The sequence below is a fragment of the Hemiscyllium ocellatum genome, chromosome 37 (assembly GCF_020745735.1).
Source record: "Hemiscyllium ocellatum isolate sHemOce1 chromosome 37, sHemOce1.pat.X.cur, whole genome shotgun sequence".
In the NCBI taxonomy this organism is placed as follows: Eukaryota; Metazoa; Chordata; class Chondrichthyes; order Orectolobiformes; family Hemiscylliidae; genus Hemiscyllium; species Hemiscyllium ocellatum.
In genome coordinates, this window is record NC_083437.1 from 44,459,099 (window position 1) to 44,486,295 (window position 27,197).

The window sequence follows — 27,197 nt, forward strand, 5'->3', positions numbered from 1 at the left end:
TTTATGGGTGTAAAGGGGATTGCTTGCTAGAGGCTAAAGAAACATCCGAGAGTCAGTTTAAATTTGCCCCTAACTGGGCAGGGAGGGGGTTGCATATTGTTGCAAGTGTCCCCTGCCAACGTCAGAGCAGCCCATGGAGAGTTTCCTGGGCTGATTCAAGGCAGAATGCAAGCAGAGGGCACTAGGCAAGACTGACAGACAACTGCCCCTTTCAATGTCAGTCAAATGCACCACCTTCCCATCAGGGAGGACAACACCAGCTCCAATAAGGTGGCTGCACTCTGGCATCATTCCCTCTCCTGCCAATCCACCCGACTGTGCTGTTAATGAAGTGAGTGGGACACCCGCCAGAGAGTGAGGGTAGCCTCTGTGTGTTAGCCCAGTCCGTGCCGGAACGTGGAGCAGACTCCACTCAATGAGCTCAAACTGCTTTGTTAAAAACTGGAATCAGACAGAACTGGGTTTGCCAAGTCTGCGTGTCATAGCCCAGTGTTGCTTCAGAACACCACGGTTCTGTCCCTGCTTGCAGACAGCCAAACAGCCTTAATCCTGAAACAGCTTTCAGAATGAAACTAAAACCATGCTGCCAACACTAGGGCAAATTAACCTGATCAACAGGTTCATGGTCAACTTTCAGAATACATTCCTGAAAACGGATTCACTGTTAATTCTGCAAAGAGGCAGGACAATCTCCAAGATTTGAGAATCTCACACACACACACAGACTAAGCAGTTTGAAATATTTCACAATAGTTTTTTTTTACTTCATGCAACTCAGAATCCGAGTGTAGCATGAATTCACCCATGGGATATCCCCTTATTCCATCTTCAGCAGCAGTTCCCACAGTTCAGGCACTGATTTAGGAAATCTAATGCTGCTGTACCTCCCAGAGAAGTGTACATTAGGGAAGGAAACCAAACCTTTTTGCAATACTCCAGGTATTCTCCCACCCATGCCCTGTACAACTACAGTAAGGCTTGCTCACTGAGAATCAGATTCCTTTTGCAATAAAACCTCATGCACCACTATCACAGACCAAGAGCCAGTTCAGGAAAGGGCAGGAGTTAGAGAAAGCTGAAATTTACTCCTATTGTATAACGTGACTACAAAATCTCAGACTGTAACATCATAAACACAACTAGGTTTTGTACATAAAAAAGGGGTCTAAAATTAAATTATTCCAGCCCTGCCAATCAGAAGTACAGCATCCATTTGTTTTGGATGTGAAGTACTTCACAATAGAGTGACCAACATTAACAGCACAAAAAAAAGTGAAGAAAAACTGAAATAATCCTGATCAGAGATCATGAAGAGCCTGAAAACATCCATTATCTGAAACGGGACCCCAGCTCAAAACATCTCAAATTATTCATCACATCAACTGGGAGAATCCTTGCACCCTCCCCACAGCCAGCATTACTCTCAAAATGTCATGTGGGGAAATCAGAATCTAGAACATATCTGCATCATTAATCATTAATCTTTATGCTTTACCTCCCAGAAGCAGCAGCCAGAGTTAGTGAAATGAAACCTCCTGGGATTATGTTCAGAGTTAGTAATTCAATAAACCATCAAGGTAACATGGAATATTATAACTGGTTTGCCTAATCGATCCTCAGTGTAGAGTCAGTAGTGAGGTTATGGTGTAAAGAGCAGGGGCAGTGTGGGGTGACATCCTGAACCTGGTGATTCCCACTTCCACTTCCACTTGGCTGAGGGTTTAAAGGTGAACAGAGAACCATGGACTCTGTCCAGATGGCCCTACACAGATCACAATGCACTTGCTGAAACAAGCTACTTCCGATATTTCTCAAGCTTCTGAGCAAGCAGGCAGAACTCCCACCCAAAACATAAATGGAGCCTGTTTAGGTAATAAGCTAAACATTGGTTTGGGTAAAGACATGGTGTCTGGAGACTTCAGTCAGGGCCAGACAGCACCAAGGACCAATATGGAGATGCACCCAGGCAGGTTAAGATGGTAACAACTCAAGATGGTATCCAACAAGGACCACCACCAGTATGCAGAATGCCACTCGCAAGTGTAACCAGACTTTTCCCACATCTTCCAGAGTGCTTTTGGTTTTGTGTAAGCTTTAACTCCCTGACACATTTCTTGTAGGAATGCCCACCCTGAAGACATTCTCTCCTCTCCAACAGGATTTCCATTCCAATTTCTTTTTTCCCCTTTTCCACCACCATTAATAACACGGTCGCTCCTGCTGTTTGACCAGGTATTTGCTAAAACACGTTCTCACAGCCACACCGTTCTGAGCAACTGGAAATGTTAAATGGATTGCTCTCCAGATGCTGCCAGACCTGCTAAGCTTGTCCAGCAAATTCTGTTTCCAGTTCTATTCCCTGCTAAATTGTGTGCACGCTTAATACTTACTCAAGGTACAGAAGAACAACTAAAGATGTATTTAGCAGTACAAGTATTATAATGAAAATATGCTCGTTTCTTAACTCCCCTCTCAAATTGTCATCTATTACTAAACTAATAAGCAGTTTTAATAGCTATCTAGCACATCCCCTGCGACATCTCAGAAGGGTCATACTGTTGTTTAAATGAAAGCAGGCAGGATGAATGTATATTTGGGAATGAAATATTAAGAGGAGATCTCCTTGAACACAGGAGAGGAAGTATTTTTCATTTATAGCCACTTACAAATATTACATTCCTCAGATATTATAGACTAGTAAATAAAGTGCATTCTTGCAAGCAACCCATTTACCAGAATGAATAAAGCTCTGCCTGTAATCTTGGGAGTTGATAAAAAGGAGGGGAATTGGTTCTTTTGAATTGTATTTTTTAAAAGAAAGCAAGGGAAGTGTGTGTTGGGGGGGGAAAGAGAAAGAATGCTGCATCTTGATATATTTTGCCAGAGTCAGTACAGACTATTCCAGATTTTTTTTTCCCAAAAAAAAGGGGGGAGGGGGTTGTTGTTAAATGTTTAAAGTGAGCAGGACAGTAAAAGGTTACCACAAACAACCACAATCACCTTCTGGCCTGGGAGGTCTTGCAGATGTCTGCAGGAGGACACAAGACCAAAAAAAGTCCAAACTGCTTAAACAACTATCTTTGCCTGTCACAGATAGCAATCAGACACAAAGACTTGCCTAGTTTAACACTTTGCAAATGTTGACCAACATCATAAAACTCAGTTGTACAGCATGAAACAGATTCTTTGGTCCAAATTGTCAAGATCAGATATCCTAACCTAATCTAGTCCCATTTGTCAGCACTTGGCCCATATCCCTGTAAACCCTTCCTGTTCATATACCCATCCAAATGCTGCAATTGTACCAGCCTCCACCACTTCCTCTGGCAGCTCATTCTATACACATACCACCCTCTGAAAAAGTTGCCCCTTTGGTACCTCTTAAATTTTTCCCCTCTTAGCTCTAGTTTTGGACTCTCCTACCTTGGGGAAGACAACCCTGTCTATTTACCCCATCCACGTCCCTCATGCTTTTATAAACTTCTATAAAGGTCACCCCTCAGCCTCTGATCCTTCACAGAAAGCAACCCTAGCCTGTTCAGCCTCTCCCTGTAGCTCAAATCCTCCAACCCTGGCAACATTCTTGTAAATTTTTTCTGAACCCTTTCAAGTCTCAACGTCCTTCAGATAGGAGAGAGAGTTTACCCTTTTACTCGGTCATCATAGTTTCAGACAGGTTTGTAACAGAGTGGGCAACTCCCACTTAGACAGACATTGATGGAGGTAGTATGCTTGAGAGGAATTTAATTGCAAAATGGAGGGTGCAGGGTTACCACAAAACAAACCTTTCTTGAAATGATTTTTTTAAAAAATCAAATAATCCGTGACCCCCTGAAATACTGGCATAAAATAGTGAAGTTCCTTGATCTGTTGCCATGGGCACTGTGCCCCAAGGCTGGCGCTGGCTTCTGTCTGCACTGAGCTGTGCGCATGACCCTTCCTGACAGATAATCAGGAAAATATGGTACAATATCACAGCCTCAAAACACAAACACTTAATGATATTACACACAGGATCGATTTCAATACTGCCAAGAGCAGTCTTATTTTAAGTACCTGGAAATGAAACTAGTAAACAAGATGGTTGTTGATAGACCTGGTACCATTCAGAACTGGGGCAGAAACACCGTACTCAAACTCAGCAGGTCTGTACAGAAAGGAGAAACAGAGTTAATTTCAAGTCCATTTGACTTTTTCAAAACCATTCTGGAGAACAAAGATTTCTGAAGGGGACTCATACTGGATTCAAAACCACCTATTTCTCGTTCCAATGATGCTACCAGACCTGTGGATTTGTTCCAGTATCTTCCTTTTTATTTCCAATATGCAACACAAAATCAAATCAATCCTCATTTCCACTGCCTGTGGATCTATGTACTTCCAGACTCAAACTTCTCTCTCTCCCCGCCCCACCAGTTGTAAGGCCTGGTCTGATTGAGTAAACACTGCATGGCCCTCCACAGTAAAAACAGGAATACAAATCGTTTGTTGTTACCCATGGGAAATCTGCATTCTCACATAATGATGAGGCCCGAATATATTTTGCTTTTAATTCAGAGTAGATATTAAAGAGTAGGTACCAAGGCTCAAAATGAGCCATGTGTTCTGGCTACTTGAACATCAAAAATATTTCTAATATATACTTTTGACAATCAATAGCAAGGTGCACATATCAGGAAGCAGCAGCCAATTGGATTTCAAAAAAGGTAAACATGGTCACTTAGACTCATTGATTATTCACAGGGCAGGGGGGTGGAATCAGATGATTCCAACTTACTGTCAGCAGAGTGTAAATGTTGGACAGTCAGCTTTCCCACCTCATCCCCTTCAGTGGGTGTGGGGTGCTGGACTTGCTGACTTCAGGAGAAAAGAAGGTGCCTTCAGTAATGTGTCCCCACCTTAGTGTGACTACAGACCTGGCTGTGACACTTCAGGCATGGGAACTCTTAAACCCGAACCAAGATGGATCGGAGCATCCAAAATGCTGAGATCCCACTGGACAACTCTCATACATGGGTCAGTCGGGGCCAGGGGGGTCAGTCAGGGCGGGGCGCATCAACGACTGGCTCAAGGGAGCAGATATACAAGAAAAACTCTCGTTGCACATGATCTCTCTCTCAAAAAAGTATGAACCCTTTTCATGGATGGGAATTACCCAAAATGTGATGTGATCCTGCAGGATCACACTTCCCCCTCTCTACAGACCGGATTTTAAATTGATGGCATTGCTGTGTGGAAATTATTTACTAAACCAACATTAATTCAAAAGGAAACCAGATAAAACTTGATGAAAATGGAAGACTGCTGTCATGCCATCGTTAACTCTTTGCTGCAGCCAGGGTACAATCCTCTCTAACCAGAACATGTTCCTGCAGATCTGTTACTTAGCTTTATTTACACAATTCCACCTTGATATGAATTATTAGCTGCAAATGCTGAACGCTGGGTTAATGGGGAATTTGTAGTCCAAAACCACATTGTCCATTCGGTCAGGATCCTCTCTCCATTGGGAACGACGCTGATGTTTACAGGGGGCCGTTCATACTAAAACATCCATACATCAGGCAATGGTGTGTGCCTGTGTGCACATGACAGTGTGGCTTCAGAAGGCTATTCAACCAGGAGAAGCAAGAAGCTGATCCCAACCCAACGTTGGCACCATGGTGTTGGACACTGGCCAGGAGCTCCAGCTATTTACATAGAACATAGAAACATACAGCACAGGCCAGGCCCTTCGGCCCTCGATGTTGCGCCGATCCAAGCCCACCTAACCTACACTAGCCCACTATCCTCCATATGCCTATCCAATGCCCGTTTAAATGCCCATAAAGAGGGAGAGTCCACCACTGATACTGGCAGGGCATTCCATGAACTCTCGACTCGCTGAGTAAAGAATCTACCCCTAACATCTGTCCTATACCTACCACCCCTTAATTTAAAGCTATGCCCCCTCGTCACAATAGCTGACTCCATATGTGGAAAAAGGCTCTCATGGTCAATGCTATCTAAACCCCTAATCATCTTGTACACCTCTATCAAGTCACCCCTAAACCTTCTTTTCTCAATGAGAACAGCCTTAAGTGCCTCAGCTTTTCCTCATATGATCTTCCTACCATACCAGGCAACACCCTGGTAAACCTCCTCTGCACCCATTCCAATGCCTCCACATCCTTCCTACAGTATGGCGACCAAAACTGCACACAATACTCCAGATGCGGCCGCACCAGAGTCTTGTACAACTGCAACATGACCTCAGGACTCCTGAACTCAATTCCTCTACCAATAAAAGCCAGCACGCCATATGCTTTCTTCACAGCACTATTTACCTGGGTGGCAACTTTCAGAGATTTGTGTACATGGACACCAAGATCCCTCTGCTCATCCACACTACCAAGTATCCGACCATTAGCCCAGTACTCCATCTTCTTGTTACTCTTACCAAAGTGAATCACTTCACACTTAGCTACATTGAACTCCATTTGCCACCTTTCTGCCCAGCTCTGCAGCTTATCTATATCCCACTGTAACCTGCCACATCCTTCCTCACTGTCAACAACTCCACCGACTTTCGTATCATCCGCAAACTTGCTCACCCAATCTTCTAGCCCCTCCTCCAGGTCATTTATAAAAATGGCAAACAGCAATGGTCCCAAAACAGATCCTTGCGGAACACCGCTGGTAACTGCACTCTTATAATAAACTGTGGCTGAAAAAAATGAGGCGCTATGGTTAATCATAAGACTTGTGTTGGTTTTGAAAATCTGCACACAGCCCAGAATACCATCAATCCTGGCACTGAGCATTGTAGCCCATTTCTCACAAGCCGGCAGAGAGCTTCAATTTAATAACACTCTGCTGTTGTTTCAAAAGGACCTTTGAGCAACATGAATTTCAGAAGTCCTATTCACTTGATTCAGGTCAGATCACACTGACCCAGTTAGCTAGAGTGAATCCATTACTACTGGAATACGATAGCCTGTATAAATAGATCATAAATCAATCAGAGCTTTCATATTGCTCAAGCACAATCCAGTCATATAATCGGGCCTATTCTCCATGGTAAAACACCAGCACCAAACAAACAACCCAGCTGAAAGACAAAGCTGTTTTATGTTAGAAAAAGGTAAATCCCCAAGGGCTAAAATTGTACCATGTAACCAGATTACACAAATAGTTGCTCATTCAAATGCAATTTTCATTATAAATGCTTGTGACTAGATTATCTATAAATCAAACTTCTGAATGCCAAAAATAGCTATTCAACAAACATGGCCCCCATACACAGACAGACACACAGACAGACACACAGACAGACACACAGACAGACACACAGACAGACACACAGACAGACACACAGACAGACACACAGACAGACACACACAGACACACACAGACACACACAGGTCCATGAACCAGGAAAGGTACAGTACTGTGATCAGGTACTGGTGCTTCTCAGGATCAGTGAGTCTGGTTGGAAAGGTAGAAGGTAAGTGTGTGAATGGAGTCGGTGCTCATTTCAGGCTGGCCTATCCATTCCCCAATCCTAGTAAAGCAGTACAGCGATAGTCACTGTCCTAGCTTCACAGGAGGATGGTTACTTGGCGAAATCCCAGAAGGTGCTAGTGCCTTTTCATAGATAAATCTAGAATGAGCCACACTCTTGATTGTAAGGTGAATAACTACCACAGCTCACCATGTTGTACCAGCTGTCCAGTAGAGTAACTGCTACCATCATCATTGCTGGTGGGGGATTGGAGGGTTTGCTTGGTCAGGTGTTGTACAGGAACACTAATCTAACAAAAAGGCTCTTGCAATAAACAGGTTTCCAACATGATGGCAAATCAAGTATAAATTGCAACAGTAAGGTACACACATTGTTACAGAGACTTTAAAAGAGCTAGTCAACAGGTCTCCATGTTCAGGCTGTTCCACCTCCCCCTGGCCATAGGTACAATTGACAATGGAGGAAGAGCTGAAACTGTGTTGCTGGAAAAGCACAGCAGGTCAGGCAGCATCCAAGGATCCGGAGAATCGACGTTTCAGGCATAAGCCCTTCTTCAGAAATGAGGAGGGTGTGCCAAGCAGGCTGAGATAAAAAAGGTAGGGAGGAGGGACTTGGGGGAGGGGCATTGGGAATGCGATAGGTGGGAGGTGGTTAAGGTGAGGGTGATAGGCTGGAGAGGGGGTGGGTGCGGAGAGGTCGGGAAGATGATTGCAGGTTAAGAAGGCGGTGCTGAGTCCGAGGGTTGGGACTGAGAAAAAAGGTGGGAGGGGAAATGAGGAAGCTGGAGAAATCTGCATTCATCCCTTGTGGTTAGAGGGTTCCTAGACAGCTCAGGGCCTCTCATTGTCCCAGAGCCTGTTCTCCAAAGCTGCTTCCCTGCCTGAGCCCTTATGACAACATATTGGGCAACGCTTTAAAGTATTCCTCAATATTAACCCTTTGAAATTCATACACCTTTATACAGTTAGCTCAGCTAGCTGGATGGCTGCTGCTTTGTGATGCAGACAGTGTGGGTTTAATCCCCACACACTGGCTGAAATTACCGGGGAATGACTCCCCTCAACCTCTCCCCTTGCCAGAGGCACGGTGGCCCTCCAGTTAAACCCCCCACCAGCCCTCTTTCTCCCCATCTACCAAGAGAGCAGCCCCATAACCCTCTGAAATATGGCAACTTCTATTTACCTTATCACAACCACCTCTAAGGAAAAAAAAAGTCACAGGATCAAATTAAAATCAGAAAAAAAATGGCATTTGTGCACTAAAAATTGGAAAGTATTTGTCTTGCTCACATCTGGAAGCTGGTGTCTTCATGGAAAAGATCCACAGAGTCAGTTAGAATCCAATCATTGCTCCTGAACATCCTTCAATCAAACCCTTTGGACTCTAACCTCACCTGGGAGAAGAAATAACAGGCATTTACTGAATAACACCAGCTACTGAAAAATCTGTCAGTTGATTAGCAAGACTGATGGTACACAGCAGCACAATTTCACCATGAACAAACTCACCTACAATAGATGGCAAACCCCACTAATCTCCCACTACTGAAAACAAGAAAAGCTGGAAATCACAGCAGGTCAGACAGCATCAGGACGTTGTGATCTCCAGCATTTCCTGTTTTCAGGATCTGCAGTAATTCACTCCTACATTGCTTTTAATCTCCCACTGGCTATGGTCACTCCTCTACCTTTTTTACCAGAATGGAATTCAGATTGAGCCAGAGTCGAATCCAAGTGAGAAACTGTAGAGATTTAAAAAGAAATAGGGAGATTGAGTAGCTGAAAAGAAATGGATACAAAGTACCTGCAGAAAAATAGATTCAGTTGTAAATGGCTCATTGTGCAGGACATTGTGTGGAGGTTTTTTCTACTCCCTCACAATAGCATGACGAACACCTTGGGCCACAGTGAGGCACAGACTGTGCTGGCACAGTTACAGTTAGCTACCTGTACCGTACAATGCTGGCAAGATCAAAGAATCAAAGTCACTCTAGAGGTTACAGCAAAAATCTTAGCACAGCCAGATTTTCAGATACATGGCACCAATAATAATGTAAAGAAATAAATGGGATATTGCAACACAAGCATTAGGCACCCCATGGCCACAATCCCACATGGACAGCAATGCACCCCACGCACACTCGCCGAAAGATAACTTCCCTCAGTGGATAAAAAGGTGCTCGGAAACCCCCATATCCAGGTATTCTTTCAGGGACTAGTCCATCAGTTAACAAGTTTAGGTCACTCCTTCACTGCAATTCAACAGAAACAAATGCTATTCTTTTTCCCTTGAAATAGGAAGAATTTTATGTGGTTATGTTGACTAACATCCTGCATTTACATGGTGCCTTTCACACATCTTTCAAATCAGCTACTTCCTTTAGAGTAAGCTATCAAAAGGTAACCCTTAAAAAATGATTCAGAGTTTTGAGCCAGGAGCTAATAACTGAACAATTAAAAACACACAATCGGATTACTGGTGGCAGAAAAAGGGTTATGGGGATAGAGAGTAGAAAAGCATTGAAGTTTCAATTAGCATGAGCACATGATTGACACAGCAGGATTGATGGGCTGAAATGAAAACACTCATGTCCCAACACGGAGAACTGGAGGAGCACACAGACAATCCAGAGCATTGCAGAGACTGGAGATGGGGAGCCAGGGACAGTAGACCGTGTCAGAACAGAAATTCAGCTGAGAGCGCACAGGGGTGCTGAATGAATGAAATTTGATGCAAATCAGGATACAGGCAGCTGAGTCTTCAATGAGCTGCATGTTAACAGAGTGGAAAATGGGAAAGCAGCCAGCAAAGCATGGTAATAGTTTACAGTATTTTATAGGCCATTAAGTTGCAGTGAGATAAAACATACAGTGAAGCTCAGCATTGGTGCACACAAATTTGCAAAGTACAAAGCCAAGCAGTAAATCATGGTCAAAAGGAATCTCTGGACTCTGGTGTAAAACCAGACTCTACAGTGCAATAGTCTAAAATAGCCCGTCAGATGGCAGCTACTGGGCAAACTAACCACATGTAGGGTTGCCAACTCAAGGACAGAACGTTATCCTGGAGGTTCCAGTTACTAACTGGTCCACCCTCACCAATAAACACCTCAACTATCAAAATGTCTTTTTTTTTAAATTCATGAACATTTTAAAATCAAATATCAAAAAGAATTTGAAAGAAAGTTAGAAAATTTATAAAAAATGATGCTCATTTCTAGGATAAACTCATCCAAAAACATTGATTTCCCTGCTCCTCGGATGCTGTCCGACATACTGAGATTTTCTAGCGTCACTTTTTGATTCAACTCAGTTGGTCAGAATGACCACACAGTGAACCCATGGCTGGTATTGGGCTTGAACCATCGAACTGAATTGCATCAGTATCGGGTAGGTAAAAAAAGTGAGGACTGCAGATGCTGGAAATCAGAGTCTAGATTAGAGTGGGCTTTTGCCCAAAACGTTGAGTTTCCTGCTCCTCCAGCACTACTCCAATCTTGCATCGATATCAGTCTGGTCTAAATGCCATTTATACAAAATCACTACTGTTGGTCATTAAACACTTTCACTTGTTTCCCTAATGTCAGGGAGAGTTGTATAGCATGGAAACAGACCCTTTTGGCCAACTCATTTGCGCTGACCAGATGTCTCAACTGCAAATTCAGCAAACAAAAAAAAGTGTTCAGTTCATCCAGCAATACCCTTACTCCATGAATGAATAAAAAGTCTATGCAAACTAGATATCAAGAAATTCTTGGATTCAAGTAAAGTCCTGCAAAAGGGAGGGATACAATGGTAAAAAAAAACAGTACGGTGGGGGGTTCCCCATTCCCCAACTCCTCCAAAACACACCAGTTAATTCCAGTCCCTGCTCTTTCCTCAAGTATTGATCCAATTCCCTTTGGGAGGCTGTGTTGAACTCCTATCCACTGCCCCATCAGGCAGTGTGTTCCGAATCCTAACTCCTCACTGGGTTACAGAAAACAAACAAGAGGGTCAGTTGGCTGGACAACTGATTTGTAATGCAGAGTGATACCTACAGCGTGGTTCAATTCCTGGAAAAAAACAAGTTTTGGATTTCAACAAATAGTTTCCTTGATAGATTTAGTTTTGTGAACTCACTGAAACTAACACTCCACAGATTAGACAGTGACCCAAGTGTGTTACTCACACTCTCTCTCTCACACACACACACACACACACTTTCATTTTTAATATGCAGCTTTCAAACAATCCCAGCAATAACTCCGTACAGATATTTCATGCATTCCAAACCAGTGTTATCATTTTTTGCTGATCCTTTGTTTTGTCCCTGACTAGAGAGGATATTCTTTAGCTCTTTGAGCACATTTTGTCCAGTACAGGAATATCTCCCCTCCTGTCAAACAACACTTCGTCAGCAGCTTCTCAACTTCAGGAAGCAGATAAGAAAATAATTCTCATAACAGAAATCCATCTTGACATTTTGCCCTTTAGCATCATGAAACAAAAATCATTTAGCTTTTAACAATATAGGGAAATGGAACTGGGTTTTCTCAAAACCCTCTTTAGATCAAGTACCTTATTGATAAACGTGTACAGATATTAATGCATAGTTAATTTAAATAGAAACAGGTCTACAATAAAAGGACAAAGTGCAAGAGCAAGTGAGGAGAGATCAAGCAAAACTGGGAAAAGACAACAACCAGTTCCCACCTGGGAGGAGGGTGAAGTATTCTGCCTGTGTATGTCCTGGGTGTTGAGGAAGCCAGTACTGTTACGCCTCACTTTGAAGGCACACTAGAAATCAAGCCCCGTTATTCCCAAAATCACAAGTTAAAAGATGTTAAAACATGTACAAAATTTCCCCAATTTACTCAGTTTTCAGACCCAGGCTGGTAAGCAACACAGAAACTGTTTGTACTGAACAAGGATTAATATTTATTGCAAATGATTGGACTAGGATCAAGGGTAAACCATCAGGTACAACACTACAAATTACAATTCTAACCCTCCTTGTAAACCCCCCTTTACACAAACTGAAAAAAGGTTTCTTGGCAGAAGCAGCTGGAAAGCAGTTTAGGGATCCCCATTCACGGGTTATTGGGATGTTCCTTATGATTCTTTCACTGGTCAAAGCATTGCTTTTCAGTCAGGTTTCTCTAGATGCTTCCACTAGCTTGAGAACCAGGGCAGCTGCTTTGCTCATATAGAAAAAAAATCGGAGACCCATCAGTTAAAAGTCACTGTTACAACAGAAGGAAAGATTAGCTAGTTTATCTCATGTTGAAAGTGGGTTTTCGACTGCAGACACAGAGTGATAGCTTCGGTGCTGGAGGAGACAGAAATACTTACATCTTGTTCCCAGCCTCAAGCTGCTGTTCAGTTAGCCAAGAACCAACCATTGACAACTAGGCACTGGTTCAGAAACCAACTTGTTGCTAGCCAGATTCCCTTTGTGCCAGTAAATTTCAACCACCTCAATTACTGTTCACACAAGTGTGTGACAGGTGACTTGCTTTTAAACACACTCTCAATTCACTCCACAATTTTAAAAAAAGCCCAAAACAAAATGACACTGCAATGTTTTCTGCTTCTTCATTGTGCTGGCTGAAGGGTGACCACATTCTCAAATGCCCACAATTTCCCATCCTCTCCGAAAGGATTGGGAAATCCTGTGAGCTGTTTCAGGTGGGGAATCTCCTGTCACATTCCCTCCACATGTTGGGCCCTCTAACTGGTTTTCAATGCAGAATGAGTTGTCATTAAAACACATTACAACCTACACCCCTTGTGCTTTCTGCCTGGAGCTCAGGGCTGTTCTAGAACATGATACAATGTGTCCGCTAACTAATCAGCAGTTACTGAACCTTTTGAACAATTTCAAGGGAAGATCAGTTAGACAAACGCACAAAACAAATGAATTTCAGCGCTGGAAGAGAGGCAGGTACAGGCCAAGACAGCAAATTGGAATTGCAGGAAAACAGCAAACTTTCCAACATCTAATTTCATGAAAATGAAAAAAAAAGGTGAACCAATACAGAATTGGGACTTCTAGTCTGAGGGGCAAAACTATAGAATCTAATTTAAATAAGAAAGGTGAACAAATATAAACAGAAGAGAGGTACAAGCTGCACTATGCACTGGACCTCAAGAGGGGCATAGAGGCCAGATGGAGAAATGTTGAACAGACACTTTGAACCATCTACAATAAAAAGTTAGTTATGAATGGTTATGGCCAACACCACACAGTGCAGGGAGGGGAAAAAAAAAAGAGTAATCTATTGAGACATCTAGCCAAATCCAGCTATTTTGCACAACTGAAGGATGAATGGACATAGGATTAACCTGGGCTCAAGAGATCACGCTGCGAGAACACATCTGGTGAGAGAGGAGACACTCGGCCTCAAAACAAGATACTGAAATGCAGAATCTCTGAAGCTGATAACCATCAACCAGAGATAGGTAAGGGAACAACAGATGATGCGGAGACACAGACCAAGCAGAACACGGTCATCCTACCGGAAGGGGAAAAAAAATTCTAGAAGAGCCAACAGAAATGTCAAGGTTGGAGGACAGTCTAAATATTAGGCAAAAGTGAGGACTGCAGATGCTGGAAACCAGAGTTTAGATCAGAATGGCGCTGGAAAAGCACAGCAGGTCAGGCAGCATCTGAGGAGCAAGGAAAATCGATGTTTCGGGCAAAAGCCCTTCATAAATGGTCTGTAAATATTGCAGAGCATCTCCTAAAAAGGGAAAATAGTAACATGCTCAGTGTGAGGAAAGCAGGGCTCTAACTCATTTCACTCAATCTACACTGAGCTGCAGACTTCTGCAAACCCAGCAACCTCAAAACAAAGGCCTGGGAGGTAAGGTTCAGGTTCTACGCTGGAATGATGGTTATCTCAAGAGGATGTGAATGTTTCTGTATTATCCTCAGGATGCTCTGTGTGGTGCTGGATATGTGTGTTCTGACCCCATCTCTAGCTGGAGCTGTGTTTAAGTCCTTACTGCACAGAATTCCTCCTTATTTTATTCTTTCAGTTGATCAGGGAAGGGAGGTGACCGGCAAAGTACAGGGTCGAGAGGAGAATCGGTGCTTGTGCGATGCAGCATTAACAAAAGTTCCTCGGTTCATGGCTAAGAAGAGGGTGGACTGCATGGGCTGGGTCCAAAGAGGTCCGTCCTGCTTGGCATCTTCAAAACCTACCTACCCCACTGGGCACACTGCATAGATTCACCCATTTCTACAGAAAGCCTAGTTGGTCCCTGTTCTCTCTCCCTCCATATATCCCAAATCCAAGCCACTGCAGTCACCTGTAGGAGTTTCGTTGGTCACTAGGACAGTACAATCGACGTACATTGGATGACTTAAAACAATGTTAGATTATTATACAACCCTAATGAGTGTTGTATTTGCCAACCCTTGTCTCTCCAACTGGAGAGCAGAGTTTGCACTGTACTGTAACTGTTGAACATTTCAGAATTTGAATCCACATTGTGTCAGAAACATTCAACTGAAGCTTTTGAGCACTGCTCCTCCCTCTCTCCCCCCCCAAATGTATTTCCAACCCCTAGGCCGCAAATCAATTCTCACAACAATCTTCTTTCCAAAACAACAAACTTTTCTAATTAAATCCAAGTTCAATACTGGATCTGGATCAATTCCAAACAGAATAATCTAACTCACAGCACATTTCTACATTCGGACGGTCACTGCAGCACTGTTAGGCACAGCAGACCTCCCCTACTGGATGGAATGGTGCAGGATTGAGAAACACTGCACAGCCCATCCTCAACTTTCAAAATCTTCAATTTAACACATTCCCTTACAGTGTGCACGTAATGGCCTGATGGGCAGCCCTCTTTCTTTGGAAGGTTATAGGTACAAGTCTGGCTCTGGGACTGGAGTACAGAAATCTAGGTTTACACAGTGAGCAGAGCACAGCTGGGCAGTGCAAGACTTCAGGTGAGATATTAACTCGAGATCCTATATGCTTCACCTGGTTGATGTACAAAATCCACTGTTTCAAAGATTAAAGGGAGCTCTCCAGAGGGGTGGGGGAGACGGTAATATTTATCCTTCAAAAAAAGAGATTATTACATTGATGTTAGTGAGAGCTTACTATGAGCAAACTGGTTGCAAATTTCCCTTCATTACAACAGTGACTGCTGTTTATTCACCTCAAGTGATTTATGGTGATCTATCACCACACAAAAAGCAAATCTTTTTAATAAAAAAAATGAAAAACAGAAACCAGTCTATGAAAGGACAGGATGTTCAAAGTTGTGGTGAAGCAGTTTGCTTCGCAGTGCTCTGAATAACAAGCTGCTGTAGACTAGAAATCGAGACCAATCGCTGGGATCAATCGACAACTTTGTTATCTTTGGACAAAGTGATTGCTCGGATGCCAGAAGGTGAGCAAAGTGACCTTGGACTTTTATCAATGTGCAATCCTGCTGAGCCTGAATTGTAAAAGGATATGGTAAAATGAACCTCAAGCTGAAAACATGTTGCTAAAAGCAGGAGTGCAGGCTGGGAAGCAGTGCTGGAAACAACAGGGTAGACAGCAAGTATTAGCAGCAGCGTGCCAACAGGTTGGAGAACTCGCCATCTCCTGTCACGTCCCATTCCATCCCCAATTTTGGAAATGCGAAAGATTAGCTAGTCATTTTCCACATTTTCAAGTCTTACCTCAAAAGTACAGTAACTAGATCAGCTCTTCTTTAGACTCTCAAATGACGACCAAAGTTGTGAAAGAGGTTGGTTTAAATCAGTAGTGGTTTAAACCAAGGCAGCACAGTGGCTCAGTAATTTAACACTGCCGCCTCATTGCCAGGGCCCCAGGTTCAATTCCCACCTTGGGCAACTACCTGTCTGTGTGGAGTTTGCATTCTCCCAGTATCTGTGTGGGTTTCCTCCCACAGTCCAAAGATGTGCAGGTTGGGTGAAGTGGCCACGCTAAAGTGTCCATAGTGTAAGGTGCATTAGTCAGGGGTTAGGTGTAGGGAATGGGTCTAGGTAGGTTACTTTTCAGAGGGTCAGTGTGGACTTGGTGGGTCAAAAGACCTGTTTCCATACTGTAGAGAATCTAATCTAGTTCATCAGGTTCTACATATGGACAACTTTTGCAACTTCAGAAAAGATGCCAATGAAACAACATTTCAGCCATTACCACTTGCATCAGCTGTTCAATGATGTCAAATGTGGAAGTAGAAACAAAAGTTACCATCTGGAGAGAGAAAAAAAATTACAAGCCACTTGGAATTACAGCCAGTGAGAAACAGAGCACGAGAATGAACAAATGGGGAAGTGGTTGTGCAGGGATGATAGACAAGGAAAGGTGGGTGTGGGAATTCTGGACAAATACAATAGTGCTGGAGAAACTCAGCAGATCTGGCAGTCCTGTGGAGATACTGAGGAATTGTGGAGTCTGATTGACTCTGCTTCAGTTCTGAAGCAGAGTTTCTCTGGCACTGTTTGCGTTTGTGTTTCAAACTTCCAGCTTCCGCAGCATTTTGCTTTTATTCCATAATTATAAACTTGGGTTGGACAGACTGGCTTGGGATGTGTTCAAATTCGGCCCATGGGAATTATAGGGGCTTTTGCCCAAAACATCGATTTTACTGCTCCTCGGATGCTGCCTGAACTACTGTGCTCTTCCAGCACCACTAATCCAGAACCATGGGAATTATAGTCCTGGCTCCTGAATTTTGGAATATTGACCATTTGGGAAGAAGAAAAAAAAAGAGTCACTGATCCGCCTGGGCAGTGAAATTCCTCAGCTGATACATTACACCATCAGCAGCAGACTCTGCAGCAAGGCCGGTCCTGAACTTGCTCTCCAGTCGTGACACCGTGGCGTTGGTGATACTCCATTTTCATCCCGTTCATTAGCACTTGCTGTCACTTTTACAGCAAGGCCTTGTCTATGCTCTGTTGGCCAGAATACAGACTTATTTTCTTGAAAGATTTAATCATTAACTCTTAGAAGTATTCCAATAAAAACTAAGATCCTGATCCCAGGGAAAATCTCAAGCAGGATGACAAATCTAACAATAGTGACTGAAAGTCACTAAAAACCTATTAAGGTATTTTTAAATTGGATGAATAGATGCTATCCAAAAGCAGAAACATATCAGAAGTAGTGTACAGGTAGGTCCCACAATCAAATGCCTGGGATGGAAGGGGTATGTTTATGGGGAAGGATTGCACCAATATCCACAGGAGTTCCAGACAGCACAACTTACCAAGATAGATATGGAAACGAGGGAACACTGTTTAAAACGGGAACTTCCATTTAAGATGAGGATGAAAAGATTGCTCTCTTGGGGTGTTAGCTTGTCATCAGTCAAGTTTCCTTTCCAGAGAGGATGACATTCAGTCTTTATGTTGACGATACCCTCCCTTGTAGTATGAAGCAGGTCAAAACTGGGTATTGGAGGTGTTGCCAGCAGAATTTTATTAAACTACAAATTGGTACCATCATGGCCTGGCATATCCCCCACTAAGCCATTACCATCAAGCCAGGGGGTCAACCCCGAGTCAATGGAGATTGCAGGAGGGCATGTCAGGAGCAGCACTAGAGGAGGAGGTGTCAACCTGGTGGAGAAAAACAGCAAGTGTTGGACAAAGCTAAGTGAACGACAATTAACAGATGAGATTGAAGCTGTCGTCCTGCCACATCTAATTGTGAATGGTGGCAGCTCCACAAATATCCCCATCTTCATTATTGTTCAATAGACAGACACAGACTTGTAGTTACGCCTGGATACATCAAATCAGCAGCAACTCAGCACCAAGGTGTTAAATTGTGTCTATAATAATTCTAACATAAAAAAGGAGCAAAAGATTGACATGGATGCAGACAGACAACAGACCAAGTCCCATCAACATGAAGTTTCTGAATCCACAGACTCTGTTAGAAGTAGAAAAGGGCTGGAGAAACTCAGCAGGTCTGGCAGCATCTGTAGATAGAAAGCAGAGCTAATGTGGAGACTGACGTGACTTTTTTCCCCCTAGAACACTCTTGAAGAACAAATTTTACAAACTCGAAGTATTAACTCACTCTCTTCACAGGTGCTGCCAGATCTGCTGAGTTTCTCCAGCAATTTCTGTTTTTACTCCAGATTTCTAGCACCTGCAGTATTTTGTTTTATTTAGAAGACTATTTGTGAAGAAACACATTGCAAGTTTATGTTGGAAAAATGTGGTAAATGCCTCAGAAAAAAAAAATCACAGCCAAACACACACAAACACAATATTGTTTGTTCCAGTTTTAAACTCTCTCCAGAAAACAAAAGGAAAGCTGGATATTTGTTTTTGTACAAACCTATTTCATTAAACTTGTGGCAATGGAGCAAATCCACCCTCTTCCAAAAATATGCTTCATACATAATCACTAAAGCAGGTCAGTCCCAGACAGCAGCATAAATGAACAGAGAAACAACACTTTGGAGAAATCAGAATTAAATGTTTCAGATCACGTGATCCTTCCCGATTGCCAGGGAGTTCTGAGGAAGGGTTTCTTGACCCAAAACATTACCTCACTTTCTCTCTCCATAGATGCTGCCAAACCTGCTGAGCTTCTCTAGCGTGTTGCTTTTGTTTAATTTACAGCATCTGCAGCTCTAGAGCCAGAGATATTTACATACAGCATGGAAACAGGTCCTTCGGTCCAACTCCGTGTTGAAGTCCTGCTAAGATTTGCTTTCCTAAAATGCAACACCTCACATTTATCCAAATTAAATCCAAATGCCACTTCTCAGCCCATTGGCCCATCTGATCAAGATCCTGTTGTAACCTTCTTCACTACCCACTACACCTCCAATTTTGGTGTCATCTGCAAACTTACTAACTGTACCTCTTATACTCGCATCCAAATGACAAAAAGTAGAGGACCCAGCACCGATCCTTGTGGCACTCCACTGGTCACAGGCCTCCAGTCTGAAAAACAACCCTCCACCACCATCCTCTGTCTTCTACCTTTGAGCCAGTTCTGTATCCAAATGGCTAGTATTCCATGAGATCTAACCTTGCTAACCAGTCTCCCAGGGGGAACCTTGTTGAACGCCTTACTGAGGTCCATATAGATCACGTCCACCGCTTTGACCCCAATCCTCAGTTTTTTTAAGTAACAATCAAAGTTCACTAGACATGTTTTCCCTACGCACAAAGCCATGTTGTTCTTTCAGTTTTTAAAACAAACCTTGAAGTTTGACTCTGCCTAAAACCGAAGCCATTGCTTCCTCATACAAAATTGTTTTTGCATATTTGAGGCACAGGTGACTCCATTAACCAAACGGACTCCCATTGTACTTTGACACAAAGAGCTCAGACACACGGTCACGGACAACTCCTTACTCTGAAAGGCCAACAGGTTTCGGGTAGACTGTCTTTGACCATCTGCTCATGGAATCCACCCAAGATCATCAACCCTCTTTTCCCCGCAAGGTCTTGAGGATGCTATGTGCTGACCACTTCCTGATGGACTGGTAGTCCAAGGTGATTTTCTTTCACAAATTTCTCCATGAAGGACAGACTGTACAGAACGGCACAACCACTAGTAGCGTTCTGTTGCAGTGAGGCCAGACCCAACTTTCGCAACACTGGTGACAGATAGGCACCCCCACCTCTCTCGTTTTCCAACACACAAAGCTATGCTGACTATCCTTAATCAGTCCTTACCGTTTCAAATACATGTACATCCTTGGCATCAGGATTCCCTCCAACAATTTGCTCACCATGATGTCAGACTCACTGGTCTATAGTTCCCTGGCTTGTCCTTACCACCTTTCTTAAACAGTGGCACCACATTAGCCAACCTCCAGTCTTCTGGCACTTCACTTGTGACTATCAATGATACAAATATCTCAGCAAGAGGCCCAGCAATCACTTCCCTAGCTTCCCAGAGTTTAGGATACACCTGATCAAGTCCCAGGGACTTATCCAGCAACACCTCTTCTATAATATGGACATTCTTCAATATGTCCCTATTTCCCACATTCACGATTGTTTACTGTGGTGAAAGATGTGGGCACTGATGCAAAATAATCTATCTCTTGCAGCTCCACACAAACTGCCTTGCTGATCTTGGAGGGGCCTCTAGTCACCCTTTTATCCTTAATGTATTTGTAGAATCCCTTTGGATTACCCTTAACCTTATTTGCCAAGTCCCCTTTTTGCCCTCCCGATTTTCCTCTCAAGTATAATCCTACTGCCTTTATACTCTAAGGATTCACTCGATCTCTGCTGTCCAATACTGACATATGGTTTCTTTTTATTCTTGACCAAAACCTCAATTTCTCAACTCATCCAGCATTCCCTACACCTATCAGCCTTGCCCTTCACTCTAACATAAGCATAAGCATAGTGTCTCTGGACTCATTATCTCATTTTTTGAAAGCTTCCCATTTTCCAGCTGTCCCTTTACCAATGAACATCTGCCCCACCAATCTTTGAAAGTTCTTGCCTAATACCATCGAAATTGGCCTTCCTTTAATTTAGAAATTTTAGATTTGGTTTATCCTTTTCCATCATTAATTTTAAAATTAAATAGAATTATGGTCACTGGCCCCAAAGTGCTTCTCTACTGACATCTCAGTCACCTGCCCTGCCTTATTTCCCAAGAGCAAGGCTTGCACCTTCTCTAGTAGGTACATCCACATACTGATTCAAAATTTTCTTGTACACACAAATTCCTCTCCATCCAAACCCTTAACACTATGGCAGTCCCAGTCTTGCCATAAGCACCCTATTATTCTTACAGACAGCTGAAGTCTGCTTAAATATTTGTAAAGCCCCTCATTCCTGATGAAGAGCTTTTGCTCAAAACGTCGATTCTCCTGCTCCTCTGATGCTGCCTGACTGGTTGTGCTTTGACCACTCTTCAACTTTCATATTGGTTTCTCAATTCCCCACCGATTATTGGGGTTGGGGGGGGGGCAGGTTCTTTAATACAGTGCCAATAAAGGTGGTCATCCCTTTCTTATTTCTCAGTTCTACCCAAATAACGTCCCTGGACATATTCCCAGGAGTATCCCTCCCCAAGTACAGCTGTAATGTTATCCCTTATCAAAAAGGCCACTCCTCCTCCTTTTTACCCTTCCTATTGCACTTGTATCCTGAAACATTACTCTGCCAGTCCTGTCCATCCCAGAGCCATATTTCAGTAATTGCCATGATATCCCAGTCCCATGTTCCTAACCATGTCCTCGGTTCATCTGCCTTCCCTGTTAGGCCTTTTGCATTGAAATAAATGTAGTTTAGTTTACCAGTCCTATCTCATTCTCTGCTTTGTTCCTGCCTGCCCTGACTGTTTGACTTGCTCCTTTTCCCAAATGTTCCGGTTTCAGGCTGGTGTCTTTTCTCACCATCTCCCCACGTCCCTCTTCCCCAACAAGTTTAAATTCTCCCAAGCAGCTCGAGCAAATCTCCCTGCCAGTATATTAGTTCCCTTCCAACTCAGGTACAATTCATCCTTCTTGTACAGCTCACCTCTACTCAAGAGGAGACTTGAATGATCTAAAAAAAAAGTAGTGAATCTTTCTCCCCTGCACCAGCTCCTCAGCCACACATTTGTCTGCTCTATTCTGCTATTCCTTCCCTTACCAGCTCATGGCACTGGGAGTAATCCAGATATTACCTTTTTAAAATGCCTGCCTAACTCCCTATATTCCGACCTCAGAATCTCAGGTTCTCTTCCTAGATCATCGGTTCTAGTGACCTCCTGTTGATCCCTCTCCCCTTTGAGAAGATTCTGCACCTTACGAGATATCCTTGATCCAGGGAGGAAACACACCATTCTGATTTCTCACTGTCAGCAGCAGAAATGTCTGTCTGTGCCTCTGACGATGGAGTCCCCTAACTCAAAAATCAATCGTTTGGTACCTTGTATACCGCCTTGTTACATTAGAGGCAGTCTTGGTATCAGAAACCTGGCTGTCTGTGCTACATTCCCCTGAGAGTCCATTATCTCTCCACTTTCCAAAATAATTTACTTGTTTATGGCTTTTAAAAACAAAACTGCATCAGTCAGCCATTCGCCCCTTCAAGCTCGCTCCATCATTCATTACAATCGTGAATGGTCACAAGCAAATACTCAATTCCTGCTTTCTCCCCACCCCCCACATATTCTTTGATACCTTTAGTCCCAAGTGTGATCTCCATCAAAACCAGACATTGTTTTGGCCTCAACCACTTTCTGTGGCAGAGAATTCCACAGGATCCACACTTCCTGGATGAAGAAGTTTTTCCTTATCTCAATCCGAAGTGGCCCAACCCATGCCTTCAGACTGTAAACCCTGGGTTCTAGCCTTCCCAGATTTCAGGAACATTCTTCCTGCACTTAGCTTGTCAAGTCCGGTTAGAATTTTTATACGTTAGACCTCTAAATGAATCGCCACTTATTCTTCTGAACTCCAGCAAATATTATCCTAACTAATTTCACCTCTCCTTATACATTTGTCCATCATCCCAGGAATCAGTCTGGTAAATCTCTGTTGCATTTCTTCCTCACAGAGAGGCCAAAACTGCAGACAATATTCCAGATGAGGTCTTACCAAGGCTCTGTATCATTGCAGCAAGACATCCCTGCTCCTGTACTCAAATCCTCCCACTGTGACGGCCTAAGTACCATTTGCTTTCTTCACTGCCTGCTGCACAGGCATACTTACCTTCAACAACTGAAGGGATAATGGGCCAAGTGCTGGCAAATGGGACCAGATTACGTTCGGACATCTGGTCAGCACGGACAAGTTATACCAAAGGGTCTGTTGTTTCTGTGCTGTACAGCTCCCTATGACTCTATAGCTGATAGAGAAGGACAGCCAGGTCTCTTCACACATTCTGTTCTCAATTTCCACCAATTCGATAGCACCTTCCTAACACCAACTAGGACAAGGGTAGCAGATACATGGGAACACTACCCCTCCAAGTCACTCACCATCCTGACCTGGAAATGTATCGCTGTTCCTTTATCATCATTGGGTCAAAATCCTGGAATTCCCTCCCTCAGGGCACTGTGGGTCAACTCACAGCACACAGACTGCAGCAGGTCAAGGAGGCAGCTCACTCTCCCACCTTCTCAAAGGGCAACTAGGGACAGGTAATAAGTGCTGGCCCAGCCAGTGATGCCACCTCTCAAGTGAATTAAAAAAAGTTAACAAATTGGCTGCTTCATCTTGTGCCCAACAACAACGATGACACTTTAAAAAAAGAAAGAGTACTCCATTGGCTGAGAAATACTTTGGGATGCGAGGTCATCATACAAGGCGCTATGGAAATGGAAACATTTTCCTCTTGGTGCCAAACCGACCTTGCAATTGACAGAAAGCAATCGTGGGATATCCTTGAATGTTGATCCCAGGCTCCTTGGTTCCATGAACGTTGAAAGAGATCACAAGGTGCAGTAAGAATGCCTCTCTCTGGGCCAGAAGGTCTTGGTCCAAGTCCCACCTGCCCCAGAGGAGAGTCTGACCAACAAAAGGAGGAAAAAGGGCAAGGTGATAAAAACACTGCAGGGCAGCAATGATACATCATAACGGAGTTTGCAAAACGTGTTTTTCCCATGATTCCTCCCCCAGTCCCTCCCCCCAATTATTTTTCATTCTTCCATCAGTGTGGTACTTTTACAAGTGAGCTTTGTCCACCAGTGTGCACAGATGCAGGAGGCTGGAAACTTACACGAGACAAGGATGATGTTGGACAGCAGGATAACTCCAGGACACGCAATTCATCCAAACTCCACTGTTATACCCCATGTTGACAGTAGGATCAGACTTATCCTGAATGGACTGAGTGACAGTATACGACAAGGTGGAAGGGCCCAAAGCATTTTGCTCCCTGTCTTCACGAACACAATCCCTTCAATAAAACCAACACTGAAAACAGACAGCAGCCTGGACCTTGCAATCCAAGTGTCACTTATGTTGAACACAGCAGATCAACTCAGTGCCCGGGGATGCGCAGGTTAGGTGGATTTGCCATGGGAAATGGAGGATTACAGGATAGGGTAAAGGCAGTAGGGATAGGGTGGGATGCTTTTCAAAGGGTCAATGCAGACTTGATGAGCTGAACGGCCTGCTTCCACAGGGATTCTATGATTTGACAAACTCCCCTGGAAGTTTACCTCCATCTACAATGAGTTTAACTAGCTTCCGACTCTCACCACCCTGACCAAAGTCAGTCTCTTAGCGGGAAACCATCGATTAATTCCATTTAACTTCCATCAATAGCCCAGTGGTGGGACTACTAACGACATTACAGTAAAGAGCTTCCTCACACAGGACTAACTGCACTGAGCAGGTAATTAATTCGATGGTCCTGTAACTAGTTTAGCAATTCCTTGCAAACAATTGTGGAGCTGACAGATGTTCGAATTTACACAACATGTACAAACAGCAATAGAACGTAATGGATTACAGAGAGTGGTCAGGACACCACTGGTTATAAATGCTCGCTGGACATTTGGAAACGAAAGCTACTTTTCTTTTAAAATTAAATGAAAAAAGGTAAACAGGTAATCCCCAGCCCCTGCAGGTGTGCATTCACCGTAAATACATACTGACTGAAACCACAGCAGTAATTGTCACCAGTTTCTCCCATTCCCCAAAATTTTACCCCAGAAAAATAAACCACTTCCCAATTTTTTGTTACAAAAGTGGTCTCTTTAAACTAGATTGGTTTAAAAGGCTCAACTGAAAGCATTCGCAGGGCAGTGATCTTTAGATGTTAATATTTATACAGATTTACAGGCTGTGCGCACTGTTAAAAAGCGTCATCATCCCCTAACATGTATTTAATTTCAACAACTGAAATGTGTGTTTTAACTCTACACAAATACAGACACACAGGGTCCGGGAGAGCAGCAACTGTTTGTACCGAAGTCCCAGGCTCCACTCTGGTTTGGTCCATCAGCTTTCATTTCATTAACTATTTCAAACACGCACAGCACAGGGGTCCCCAAAGACAGTTACATGCAAATGAGAAACTAATAGTAGCTTAAGAATACCCTCTTTTCATTCCTTTATTTCATTTAAAAATAAAAGCTACTGCCTCTCACTGTCGTCCGTACAATTAATACGGGGGACAAGTGTGATAAAAGTAACGGAGATAGCAGTGTTTTTGCTGCCAGTTGTGACAGAGTCACCAATGAACCCAGCTCTAACAGGGCGACATTCACAGTTAAAGCGCTACTTACAGACCAGGCTCTGTCATACAAGCTGCAGGGACAGCACGGGTACAGAGCAGAGACCGCACATCCTTCTCTCGGTCTCTCTCGGAGATTAACAAGGCACTTGTACAGAGGAAACCTGACAACCTTCCACTACACACAAAAAGAAAATCTCTCAGAAACAAGCTGTAAATATAAATACATGCAATTCAGCTTCTTAACAGCTTGCTTGTAGTCCCAGATAACAACCCAGACAGTTAAACACGGCTCTGAAATACAAACAGTATAACACTGACACTTCTCTCAACTCCATAGATTTCCTCCCAGCCAGTGTCCTTACCTCTTGCCTGGGAAATGAACTAACACACTACACCATTCCCACTCCTTCTTCCTACACACCAGCATAGAAAAATTCTACAATTCATTTGCATTCCAAAATGCATCACATGACAGAGATTTTCCCAATAGTCATGAAGCATTATCCCAGAGACACTCCCCTCTACTTTAAGGTCAGGTCCATACTAACAGGGCTGTACCACTGCGCTTACAACAAGGGGTGGCTGCAAAGAGACATTTAATGTCTTTTATTTGCTTGTTATGCCAGCCACATAAACAGCAACTTGCAAAAGTGATACACCATAGACTGGGGTTGACTGAGGTGATAACACAATTGGACCATTTTGATCACAGCTTGCTCCTGGCTCCATTTATACAAGAGCTGCAGACACACAAAGCCAACCCTGTGCTGCTTTGTATGTTTATTTCACATTGACAATAGTGATATTTTCTTGGCCAGCCATCAGTAGATGTGTTTTTAATCAATGTGTTGCCAACAGTAGGTAGTTTATTTGCTGCAGCCTCTGTTGCCTGGCAACATTCTACTGACATTCTCTACAGGAAAAAATGCCAGATATTCTCCATGCAGTCTCCAGCACTCGTGATGGGATGCCAAACTGATACTGCATCACGTATTCTCAATGAATGCAAATTTACTGCATATTCACACACACACACACACACACACATAACCCATTGTGAGGAATTCCGAGCACAAAGCCATTCTCCAATAATAAATATAGAATAAACCATAGAGGAACCAAGCTGCAAAATAAATACTGCATAAGTGGAAGGAGTTCATAGGGCACAGCTTTCGTTTATAATTACTGAGTAGAGCAATGATTCAAAATGTTTTGCTCTTTTATGTTTCTGTTTATGTAGAAATATGAACATGCTTTAGCTTGCACATTTACTGAAGCAGTTCTTTTGCACAACATCAATATGTATTTTTGTGATGCCTTTTATGGCATCCCAGAGCCTACCAGATTAGATTAGACACAGCCACATATTAACTTAAACATAAGTAAAGTCAGTCAACAAAGTACAGGTTTTAACAAGCGACTTAAAGGATGTGAGTGATGTAGGGGGTTGGAGAGGTCTCCCCAGTCTCAGTTCACAGCATGGCCCTCATTGAGAGTGTGATCCAAGTGAGGGGTGATGAAGAGGCCAGAGTTGGAGCAGTGCAGATATTTCAGAATGTTGTGG

At 43.3% G+C, this 27,197-nt stretch overlaps 1 protein-coding gene across 3 annotated transcripts in view; it reads right to left on the reverse strand.

Moving 5' to 3' along the window:
• LOC132833633 (polyhomeotic-like protein 2) overlaps nt 1-26,048 on the reverse strand; it is a 470,309-nt gene extending 444,261 nt beyond the window's left edge. For all 3 annotated transcript variants that reach the window (XM_060852049.1, XM_060852048.1, XM_060852047.1), the window contains exon 1: nt 25,996-26,048. The gene's annotated coding sequence lies outside the window, so the exon portion shown is untranslated. The remainder of the gene's footprint in view (nt 1-25,995) is intronic.
• Nucleotides 26,049-27,197: the final 1,149 nt, after the last annotated feature.